Source organism: Colletes latitarsis, chromosome 14 (assembly GCF_051014445.1).
Source record: "Colletes latitarsis isolate SP2378_abdomen chromosome 14, iyColLati1, whole genome shotgun sequence".
NCBI classification, from domain to species: Eukaryota; Metazoa; Arthropoda; class Insecta; order Hymenoptera; family Colletidae; genus Colletes; species Colletes latitarsis.
The window spans coordinates 10,198,859-10,211,977 of record NC_135147.1 but is presented as its reverse complement, the minus strand read 5'-3'; positions in this window follow the sequence as shown (position 1 = coordinate 10,211,977).

Sequence of the window (13,119 nt, the reverse complement as noted above, 5' to 3'; positions counted from 1 at the left end):
GTATCACATTACTACGTGATTCAAACCAGGGAAAACCAAGGATCTGGCCAACAAGTATGCGGAAAAGTCAAAATCAAGAGACAGATGCGGGCATAACCCAGACCTAACCGGTGTTATCCTCTAAAATATTCATCGAAACCTCGTTTAATTGTCCGTTTCAGTGTGGTACCACATTACTACGTGATTCAAACCAGAAAAAACCCAGGATCTGGCCAACAAGCATGCGAAGAAGGCGAAATCATGTGCCAGATGCGGGCATAACCCAGACCTAACCCAGACCTAACCGGTGTTATACTCTAAAATGTGGATCGAAATCACGTTTAATTGTCTTTTTCAATGTAGTACCACATTACTGCGTGATTCAAGCCCCAAAAACCCGGGATCTGGCCAACAAGTATGCGAAGAAGGCAAAATCATGTGCCAGATGCGGGCATAACCCAGACCAAACCCAGACCTAATCGGTGTTATCCTCTAAAATATTGATCGATACCAGGTTTAATTGTCTGTTTCAGTGTGGTACCACATTACTACGTGATTCAAACACGAAAAAACCCAGGATCTGGCCAACAAGTATGCGAAGAAAGCAAAATCATGAGCCAGATGAGGGCATAACCCAGTCCTAACCCAGACCTAACCGGTGTTATCCTCTAAAATATTGATCGAAACCAGGTTTTGTTGACTGTTTCAGTGTGGTACCACATTACTACGTGATTCAAACACGAAAAAACCCAGGTTCTGGCGAACAAGAATGCGATGAAGGCAGAATCATGAGCGAGATGCGGGCATAACCCAGGCCTAACCCAGACCTAACCGGTGTTATCCTATAAAATGTGGATCGAATCCAGGTTTAATTGACTGTTACTGTGTGGTACCACATTACTACGTGATTCAAACACGAAAAAACCCAGGTTCTGGCGAACAAGAATGCGATGAAGGCAGAATCATGAGCGAGATGCGGGGATAACCCAGGCCTAACCCAGACCTAACCGGTGTTATCCTATAAAATGTGGATCGAATCCAGGTTTAATTGACTGTTACTGTGTGGTACCACATTACTACGTGACTCAAACCAGAAAAAAACCCAGGATCTGGCCAACAAGCATGCGAAGAAGGCAAAATCATGTGCCAGATGCGGGCATAACCCAGACCTAACCCAGACCTAACTGGTGTTATTCTCTAAAATGTGGATCGAAATCACGTTTAATTGTCTTTTTCAATGTAGTACCTCATTACTACGTGATTCAAACCCGAAAAAACCCAGGATCTGGCCAACAAGTATGCGAAGAAAGCAAAATCATGAGCCAGATGCGGACATGACCCATACCTATCCCAGACCTAACCGGTGTTATCCTGTAATATGTGGATCGAAACCAGGATTAATTGACTGTTTCAGTGCGGTATCACATTACTACGTGATTCAAACCAGGGAAAACCAAGGATCTGGCCAACAAGTATGCGGAAAAGTCAAAATCTAGAGCCAGATGCGGGCATAACCCAGACCTAACCGGTGTTATCCTCTAAAATATTGATCGAAACCTCGTTTAATTGTCTGTTTCAGTGTGGTACCACATTACTACGTGATTCAAACCAGAAAAAAACCCAGGATCTGGCCAACAAGTATGCGAAGAAGGCAAAATCATGAGCCAGATGCGGACATAACCCATACCTATCCCAGACCTAACCGGTGTTGTCCTATAAAATGTGGATCGAAACCAGGATTAATTGACTGTTTCAATGTGGTACCACATTACTACGTGATTCAAACCCCAAAGACCCAGGTTCTGGCCAACAAGTATGCGGAAAAGGCAAAATGATGAGCCAGATGCGGACATAACCCATACCTATCCCAGACCTAACCGGTGTTATCCTGTAATATGTGGATCGAAACCAGGATTAATTGACTGTTTCAGTGCGGTATCACATTACTACGTGATTCAAACCAGGGAAAACCAAGGATCTGGCCAACAAGTATGCGGAAAAGTCAAAATCTAGAGCCAGATGCGGGCATAACCCAGACCTAACCGGTGTTATCCTCTAAAATATTGATCGAAACCTCGTTTAATTGTCTGTTTCAGTGTGGTACCACATTACTACGTGATTCAAACCAGAAAAAAACCCAGATTCTGGCGAACAAGACTGCGATGAAGGCAGAATCATGAGCAAGATGCGGGTATAACCCAGACCTAACCCAGACCTAACCGGTGTTATCCTCTAAAATATTGATCGAAACCAGGTTTAATTGACTGTTTCAATGTAGTACCACATTACTGCGTGATTCAAACCCCAAAAACCCAGGATCTGGCCAACAAGTATGCGAAGAAGGCAAAATCATGAGCCAGATGCGGGCATAACCCATACCTTTCCCAGACCTAACCGGTGTTATCCTATAAAATGTGGATCGAAACCAGGTTTAATTGACTGTTTCAATGTGGTACCACATTACTACGTGATTCAAACCCGAAAAAACCCAGGATCTGGCCAACAAGTATGCGAAGAAGGCAAAATCATGAGTTAGATGCGGGTGTAACCCAGTCGTAACCCAGACCTAGCCGGTGTTATCCTATAAAATGTGGATCGAATCCAGGTTTAATTGACTGTTTCAATGTAGTACCACATTACTGCGTGATTCAAACCCCAAAAACCCAGGATCTGGCCAACAAGTATGCGAAGAAGGCAAAATCATGAGCCAGATGCGGGCATAACCCATACCTATCCCAGACCTAACCGGTGTTATCCTATAAAATGTGGATCGAAACCAGGTTTAATTGACTGTTTCAATGTGGTACCACATTACTACGTGATTCAAACCCGAAAAAACCCAGGATCTGGCCAACAAGTATGCGACGAAAGCAAAATCATGAGCCAGATGCGGACATAACCCAGACCTAACCGGTGTTATCCTTTAAAACATTGATCGAAACCAAGTTTAATTGACTGTTACTGTGTGGTACCACATTACTACGTGATTCAAACCCGAAAAAACCCAGGTTCTGGCGAACAAGAGTGCGATGAAGGCAGAATCATGAGCGAGATATGGGCATAATCCGGACCTAACCCAGACCTAACCGGTGTTATCCTCTAAAATGTGGATTGAAACCAGGTTTAATTGTCTGTTTCAGTGTGGTACCACATTACTACGTGATTCAAACTAGAAAATAACCTAGGATCTGGCCAACAAGTATGCGAAGAAGGCAAAATCATGAGCCAGATGCGGGCATAACCCAGTCCTAACCCAGGCCTAACCGGTGTTATCCTCTAAAATATTGATCGAAAACAGGGTTAATTGACTGTTTCAGTGCGGTATCACATTACTACGTGATTCAAACCAGGGAAAACCAAGGATCTGGCCAACAAGTATGCGGAAAAGTCAAAATCAAGAGCCAGATGCGCGCATAACCCAGACCTAACCGGTGTTATCCTCTAAAATATTGATCGAAACCTCGCTTAATTGTCTGTTTCAGTGTGGTACCACATTACTACGTGATTCAAACGAGAAAAAAACCCAGGATCTGGCCAACAAGCATGCGAAGAAGACAAAATCATGTGCCAGATGCGGGCATAACCCAGACCTAACCCAGACCTAACCGGTGTTATCCTCTAAAATGTGGATCAAAAGCAGGTTTAATTGTCTGTTTCAGTGTGGTACCACATTACTACGTGATTCAAACCCGAAAAAACCCAGGATCTGGCCAACAAGTATGCGAAGAAGGCAAAATCATGAGCCAGATGCGGGCATAACCCAGTCCTAACCCCAGACCTAACCGGTGTTCTCCTCTAAAAAATTGATCGAAACCAGGTTTAATTGACTGTTTCAGTGCGGTATCACTTTACTACGTGATTCAAACCAGGGAAAACCAAGGATCTGGCCAACAAGTATGCGGAAACGTCAAAATCAACAGCCAGATGCGGGCATAACCCAGACCTAGCCGGTGTTTTCTCGAAAATACTGATCGAAACCTCGTTTAATTGTCTGTTTCAGTGTGGTACCACATTACTACGTGATTCAAACCAGAAAAAACCCAGGATCTGGCCAACAAGCATGCGAAGAAGGCAAAATCATGTGCCAGATGCGGGCATAACCCAGACCTAACCCAGACCTAACCGGTGTTATCCTCTAAAATGTGAATCGAAACCAGGTTTAATTGACTGTTTCAGTGTGGTACTACATTACTACGTGAATCAAACCCGAAAAAACCCAGGTTCTGGCGAACAAGAGTGCGATGAAGGCAGAATCATGAGCGAGATACGGGCATAATCCGGACCTAACCCAGACCTAACCGGTTTTATCCTCTAAAATACTGACCGAATCCAGGTTTAATTGACTGTTACCTGTGTGGTAACACATTACTACGTGATTGAAACCCGAAAAAACCCAGGTTCTGGCGAACAAGAATGCGATGAAGGGAGAATCATGAGCCAGATGCGGGCATAACCCAGTCCTAACCCAGACCTAACCGGTGTTATCCTATAAAGTGTGGATCGAATCCAGGTTTAATTGACTGTTACTGTGTGGTACCACATTACTACGTGATTCAACCCCGAAAAACCCAGGTTCTGGCGAACAAGAATGCGATGAAGGCAGAATCATGAGCGAGATGCGGGCATAACCCAGTCCTAACCCAGACCTAACCGGTGTTATCCTATAAAGTGTGGATCGAATCCAGGTTTAATTGACTGTTACTGTGTGGTACCACATTACAACGTGATTCAACCCCGATAAACCCAGGTTCTGGCGAACAAGAGTGCGATGAAGGCAGAATCACGAGCGAGATACGGGCATAATCCGGACGTAACCCAGACCTAACCGGTGTTATCCTCTAAAATGTGGATCGAAACCAGGTTTAATTGTCTGTTTCAGTGTGGTACCACATTAGTACGTGATTCAAACTAGAAAAAAACCTAGGATATGGCCAACAAGTATGCGAAGAAGGCAAAATCATGAGCCAGATGCGGGCATAACCCATTCCTAACCCAGACCTAACCGGTGTTATCCTCTAAAATGTGGATCAAAAGCAGGTTTAATTGACTGTTTCAATGTGGTACCACATTACTACGTGATTCAAACCCGAAAAAACCCAGGATCTGGCCAACAAGTATGCGAAGAAGGCAAAATCATGAGTTAGATGCGGGTGTAACCCAGTCGTAACCCAGACCTAGCCGGTGTTATCCTATAAAATGTGGATCGAATCCAGGTTTAATTGACTGTTTCAATGTAGTACCACATTACTGCGTGATTCAAACCCCAAAAACCCAGGATCTGGCCAACAAGTATGCGAAGAAGGCAAAATCATGAGCCAGATGCGGGCATAACCCATACCTATCCCAGACCTAACCGGTGTTATCCTATAAAATGTGGATCGAAACCAGGTTTAATTGACTGTTTCAATGTGGTACCACATTACTACGTGATTCAAACCCGAAAAAACCCAGGATCTGGCCAACAAGTATGCGACGAAAGCAAAATCATGAGCCAGATGCGGACATAACCCAGACCTAACCGGTGTTATCCTTTAAAACATTGATCGAAACCAAGTTTAATTGACTGTTACTGTGTGGTACCACATTACTACGTGATTCAATCCCGAAAAAACCCAGGTTCTGGCGAACAAGAGTGCGATGAAGGCAGAATCATGAGCGAGATCTGGGCATAATCCGGACCTAACCCAGACCTAACCGGTGTTATCCTCTAAAATGTGGATTGAAACCAGGTTTAATTGTCTGTTTCAGTGTGGTACCACATTACTACGTGATTCAAACTAGAAAATAACCTAGGATCTGGCCAACAAGTATGCGAAGAAGGCAAAATCATGAGCCAGATGCGGGCATAACCCAGTCCTAACCCAGGCCTAACCGGTGTTATCCTCTAAAATATTGATCGAAAACAGGTTTAATTGACTGTTTCAGTGCGGTATCACATTACTACGTGATTCAAACCAGGGAAAACCAAGGATCTGGCCAACAAGTATGCGGAAAAGTCAAAATCAAGAGCCAGAAGCGCGCATAACCCAGACCTAACCGGTGTTATCCTCTAAAATATTGATCGAAACCTCGTTTAATTGTCTGTTTCAGTGTGGTACCACATTACTACGTGATTCAAACGAGAAAAAAACCCAGGATCTGGCCAACAAGCATGCGAAGAAGACAAAATCATGTGCCAGATGCGGGCATAACCCAGACCTAACCCAGACCTAACCGGTGTTATCCTCTAAAATGTGGATCAAAAGCAGGTTTAATTGTCTGTTTCAGTGTGGTACCACATTACTACGTGATTCAAACCCGAAAAAACCCAGGATCTGGCCAACAAGTATGCGAAGAAGGCAAAATCATGAGCCAGATGCGGGCATAACCCAGTCCTAACCCAGACCTAACCGGTGTTCTCCTCTAAAAAATTGATCGAAACCAGGTTTAATTGACTGTTTCAGTGCGGTATCACTTTACTACGTGATTCAAACCAGGGAAAACCAAGGATCTGGCCAACAAGTATGCGGAAACGTCAAAATCAACAGCCAGATGCGGGCATAACCCAGACCTAGCCGGTGTTTTCTCGAAAATACTGATCGAAACCTCGTTTAATTGTCTGTTTCAGTGTGGTACCACATTACTACGTGATTCAAACCAGAAAAAACCCAGGATCTGGCCAACAAGCATGCGATGAAAGCAAAATCATGTGCCAGATGCGGGGATAACCCAGACCTAACCCAGACCTAACCGGTGTTATCCTCTAAAATGTGAATCGAAACCAGGTTTAATTGACTGTTTCAGTGTGGTACTACATTACTACGTGAATCAAACCCGAAAAAACCCAGGTTCTGGCGAACAAGAGTGCGATGAAGGCAGAATCATGAGCGAGATACGGGCATAATCCGGACCTAACCCAGACCTAACCGGTTTTATCCTCTAAAATACTGACCGAATCCAGGTTTAATTGACTGTTACCTGTGTGGTAACACATTACTACGTGATTGAAACCCGAAAAAACCCAGGTTCTGGCGAACAAGAATGCGATGAAGGCAGAATCATGAGCCAGATGCGGGCATAACCCAGTCCTAACCCAGACCTAACCGGTGTTATCCTATAAAGTGTGGATCGAATCCAGGTTTAATTGACTGTTACTGTGTGGTACCACATTACTACGTGATTCAACCCCGAAAAACCCAGGTTCTGGCGAACAAGAATGCGATGAAGGCAGAATCATGAGCGAGATGCGGGCATAACCCAGTCCTAACCCAGACCTAACCGGTGTTATCCTATAAAGTGTGGATCGAATCCAGGTTTAATTGACTGTTACTGTGTGGTACCACATTACTACGTGATTCAACCCCGAAAAACCCAGGTTCTGGCGAACAAGAATGCGATGAAGGCAGAATCATTAGCGAGATGCGGGCATAACCCAGACCTAACCCAGACCTAACCGGTGTTATCCTCTAAAATATTGATCGAAACCAGGCTTAATTGACTGCTTCAGTGTGGTATCACACTACTACATGATTCAAACCCGAAAAAACCCAGGATCTGTCCACAAATATGCGAACAAGGCAAAATCATGAGCAGGATGCGGACATAACGCATACCTATCCCAGACCTAACCGGTGTTATCCTATAAAATGTGGATCGAATCTAGGTTTAGTTGACTGTTACTGTGTGGTACCACATTACTACGTGATTCAAACCCGAAAAAACCCAGGTTCTGGCGAACAAGAATGCGATGAAGGCAGAATCATGAGCGAGATGCGGGCATAACCCAGACCTAACCCAGACCTAACCGGTGTTATACCCTAAAATGTGGATCGAAACCAGGTTTAATTGTCTGTTTCAGTGTGGTACCACATTACTACGTGATTCAAACCCCAAAAGCCCAGGATCTGGCCAACAAGTATGCGGAAAAGGCAAAATCATGAGCCAGATGCGGGCATAACCCAGACCTAACCGGTGTTATCCTCTAAAATATTGATCGAAACCAGGCTTAATTGACTGCTTCAGTGTGGTATCACGCTACTACATGATTCAAACCCCAAAAACCCAGGATCTGGCCAACAAGTATGCGAAGATGGCAAAATCATGTGCCAGATGCGGGCATAATCCAGACCTAACCCAGACCTAACCGGTTTTATCCACTTTAATACTGACCGAATCCAGGTTTAATTGACTGTTACCTGTGTGGTAACACATTACTACGTGATTCAAACCAGAGAAAACCCTGGATCTGGCCAACAAGCATGCGAACAAGGCAAAATCATGTACCAGATGCGGGCATAATCCAGACCTAACCGGTTTTATCCTCTAAAATATTGATCGAAACCAGGTTTAATTGACTGTTTCAATGTAGTACCACTTTACTGCGTGATTCAAACCCCAAATACCCAGGATCTGGCCAACAAGTATGCGAAGAAGGCAATATCATGAGCCAGATGCGGGCATAACCCAGTCCTATCCCAGACCTAACCGGTGTTATCCTCTAAAATGTGGATCGAATCCAGGTTTAATTGACTGTTACTGTGTGGTACCACATTACTACGTGATTCAAACCCGAAAAAACCCAGGTTCTGGTGAACAAGAATGCGATGAAGGCAGAATCATGAGCGAGATGCGGACATAACCCATACGTATCCCAGACCTAACCGGTGTTATCCTATAAAATGAGGATCGAATCCAGGTTTAATTGACTGTTACTGTGTGGTACCACATTATTACGTGATTCAAACCCGAAAAAACCCAGGATCTGGCCAACAAGTATGCGGAAAAGTCAAAATCAAGAGCCAGAGGCGGGCATAACCCAGACCTAACCGGTGTTATCCTCTAAAATATTGATCGAAACCTCGTTTAATTGTCTGTTTCAGTGTGGTACCACATTACTACGTGATTCAAACCCGAAAAAAACCCAGGATCTGGCCAACAAGCATGCGAAGAAGGCAAAATCATGTGCCAGATGCGGGCATAACCCAGACCTAACCCAGACCTAACCGGTGTTATCCTCTAAAATGTGAATCGAAACCAGGTTTAATTGACTGTTTCAGTGTGGTACCACATTACTACGTGATTCAAACCCGAAAAAACCCAGGTTCTGGCGAACAAGAATGCGATGAAGGCAGAATCATGAGCGATGTGCGGGCATAACCCAGTCCTAACCCAGACCTAACCGGTGTTATCCTCTATAATATTGATCGAAACCTCGTTTAATTGTCTGTTTCAGTGTGGTACCACATTACTACGTGATTCAAACCCGAAAAAACCCAGGTTCTGGCGAACAAGAATGCGATGAAGGCAGAATCATGAGCGAGATGCGGGCATAACCCAGACCTAACCCAGACCTAACCGGTGTTATACCCTAAAATGTGGATCGAAACCAGGATTAATTGACTGTTTCAGTGCGGTATCACATTACTACGTGATTCAAACCAGGGAAAACCAAGGATCTGGCCAACAAGTATGCGGAAACGGCAAAATCATGTGCCAGATGCGGGCATAACCCAGACCTAACCGGTGTTATCCTCTAAAATATTGATAGAAACCTCGTTTAATTGTCTGTTTCAGTGTGGTACCACATTACTACGTGATTCAAACCAGAAAAAAACCCAGGATCTGGCCAACAAGCATGCGAAGAAGGCAAAATCATGTGCCAGATGCGGGCATAACCCAGACCTAACCCAGACCTAACCGGTGTTATCCTATAAAATGTGGATCGAATCCAGGTTTAATTGACTGTTTCAATGTGGTACCACATTACTACGTGATTCAAACCCGAAAAAACCCAGGATCTGGCCAACAAGTATGCGAAGAAGGCAAAATCATGAGCCAGATGCGGACATAACCCATACCTATCCCAGACCTAACCGGTGTTGTCCTATAAAATGTGGATCGAAACCAGGATTAATTGACTGTTTCAATGTGGTACCACATTACTACGTGATTCAAACCCCAGAGACCCAGGTTCTGGCCAACAAGTATGCGGAAAAGGCAAAATCATGAGCCAGATGCGGACATAACCCATACCTATCCCAGACCTAACCGGTGTTATCCTCTAAAATGTGGATCGAAACCAGGTTTAGTTGACTGTTTCAGTGTGGTACCAGATTAGTACGTGATTCAAACCCGAAAAAACCCAGGATCTGGCCAACAAGTATGCGAAGAAGGCAAAATCATGAGCCAGATGCGGACATAACCCATACCTATCCCAGACCTAACCGTTGTTGTCCTATAAAATGTGGATCGAAACCAGGTTTAATTGACTGTTTCAATGTGGTACCACATTACTACGTGATTCAAACCCGAAAAACGCAGATTCTGGCGAACAAGAATGCGATGAAGGCAGAATCATGAGCAAGATGCGGGTATAACCCAGACCTAACCCAGACCTAACCGGTGTTATCCTCTAAAATATTGATCGAAACCAGGTTTAATTGACTGTTTCAATGTAGTACCACATTACTGCGTGATTCAAACCCCAAAAACCCAGGATCTGGCCAACAAGTATGCGAAGAAGGCAAAATCATGAGCCAGATGCGGGCATAACCCACACCTATCCCAGACCTAACCGGTGTTATCCTATAAAATGTGGATCGAAACCAGGTTTAATTGACTGTTTCAATGTGGTACCACATTACTACGTGATTCAAACCCGAAAAAACCCAGGATCTGGCCAACAAGTATGCGAAGAAGGCAAAATCATGAGTTAGATGCGGGTGTAACCCAGTCGTAACCCAGACCTAGCCGGTGTTATCCTATAAAATGTGGATCGAATCCAGGTTTAATTGACTGTTTCAATGTAGTACCACATTACTGCGTGATTCAAACCCCAAAAACCCAGGATCTGGCCAACAAGTATGCGAAGAAGGCAAAATCATGAGCCAGATGCGGGCATAACCCATACCTATCCCAGACCTAACCGGTGTTATCCTATAAAATGTGGATCGAAACCAGGTTTAATTGACTGTTTCAATGTGGTACCACATTACTACGTGATTCAAACCCGAAAAAACCCAGGATCTGGCCAACAAGTATGCGACGAAAGCAAAATCATGAGCCAGATGCGGACATAACCCAGACCTAACCGGTGTTATCCTTTAAAACATTGATCGAAACCAAGTTTAATTGACTGTTACTGTGTGGTACCACATTACTACGTGATTCAAACCCGAAAAAACCCAGGTTCTGGCGAACAAGAGTGCGATGAAGGCAGAATCATGAGCGAGATCTGGGCATAATCCGGACCTAACCCAGACCTAACCGGTGTTATCCTCTAAAATGTGGATTGAAACCAGGTTTAATTGTCTGTTTCAGTGTGGTACCACATTACTACGTGATTCAAACTAGAAAATAACCTAGGATCTGGCCAACAAGTATGCGAAGAAGGCAAAATCATGAGCCAGATGCGGGCATAACCCAGTCCTAACCCAGGCCTAACCGGTGTTATCCTCTAAAATATTGATCGAAAACAGGTTTAATTGACTGTTTCAGTGCGGTATCACATTACTACGTGATTCAAACCAGGGAAAACCAAGGATCTGGCCAACAAGTATGCGGAAAAGTCAAAATCAAGAGCCAGATGCGCGCATAACCCAGACCTAACCGGTGTTATCCTCTAAAATATTGATCGAAACCTCGTTTAATTGTCTGTTTCAGTGTGGTACCACATTACTACGTGATTCAAACGAGAAAAAAACCCAGGATCTGGCCAACAAGCATGCGAAGAAGACAAAATCATGTGCCAGATGCGGGCATAACCCAGACCTAACCCAGACCTAACCGGTGTTATCCTCTAAAATGTGGATCAAAAGCAGGTTTAATTGTCTGTTTCAGTGTGGTACCACATTACTACGTGATTCAAACCCGAAAAAACCCAGGATCTGGCCAACAAGTATGCGAAGAAGGCAAAATCATGAGCCAGATGCGGGCATAACCCAGTCCTAACCCAGACCTAACCGGTGTTCTCCTCTAAAAAATTGATCGAAACCAGGTTTAATTGACTGTTTCAGTGCGGTATCACTTTACTACGTGATTCAAACCAGGGAAAACCAAGGATCTGGCCAACAAGTATGCGGAAACGTCAAAATCAACAGCCAGATGCGGGCATAACCCAGACCTAGCCGGTGTTTTCTCGAAAATACTGATCGAAACCTCGTTTAATTGTCTGTTTCAGTGTGGTACCACATTACTACGTGATTCAAACCAGAAAAAACCCAGGATCTGGCCAACAAGCATGCGAAGAAGGCAAAATCATGTGCCAGATGCGGGCATAACCCAGACCTAACCCAGACCTAACCGGTGTTATCCTCTAAAATGTGAATCGAAACCAGGTTTAATTGACTGTTTCAGTGTGGTACTACATTACTACGTGAATCAAACCCGAAAAAACCCAGGTTCTGGCGAACAAGAGTGCGATGAAGGCAGAATCATGAGCGAGATACGGGTATAATCCGGACTTAACCCAGACCTAACCGGTTTTATCCTCTAAAATACTGACCGAATCCAGGTTTAATTGACTGTTACCTGTGTGGTAACACATTACTACGTGATTGAAACCCGAAAAAACCCAGGTTCTGGCGAACAAGAATGCGATGAAGGGAGAATCATGAGCCAGATGCGGGCATAACCCAGTCCTAACCCAGACCTAACCGGTGTTATCCTATAAAGTGTGGATCGAATCCAGGTTTAATTGACTGTTACTGTGTGGTACCACATTACTACGTGATTCAACACCGAAAAACCCAGGTTCTGGCGAACAAGAATGCGATGAAGGCAGAATCATGAGCGAGATGCGGGCATAACCCAGTCCTAACCCAGACCTAACCGGTGTTATCCTATAAAGTGTGGATCGAATCCAGGTTTAATTGACTGTTACTGTGTGGTACCACATTACAACGTGATTCAACCCCGATAAACCCAGGTTCTGGCGAACAAGAGTGCGATGAAGGCAGAATCACGAGCGAGATACGGGCATAATCCGGACGTAACCCAGACCTAACCGGTGTTATCCTCTAAAATGTGGATCGAAACCAGGTTTAATTGTCTGTTTCAGTGTGGTACCACATTAGTACGTGATTCAAACTAGAAAAAAACCTAGGATATGGCCAACAAGTATGCGAAGAAGGCAAAATCATGAGCCAGATGCGGGCATAACCC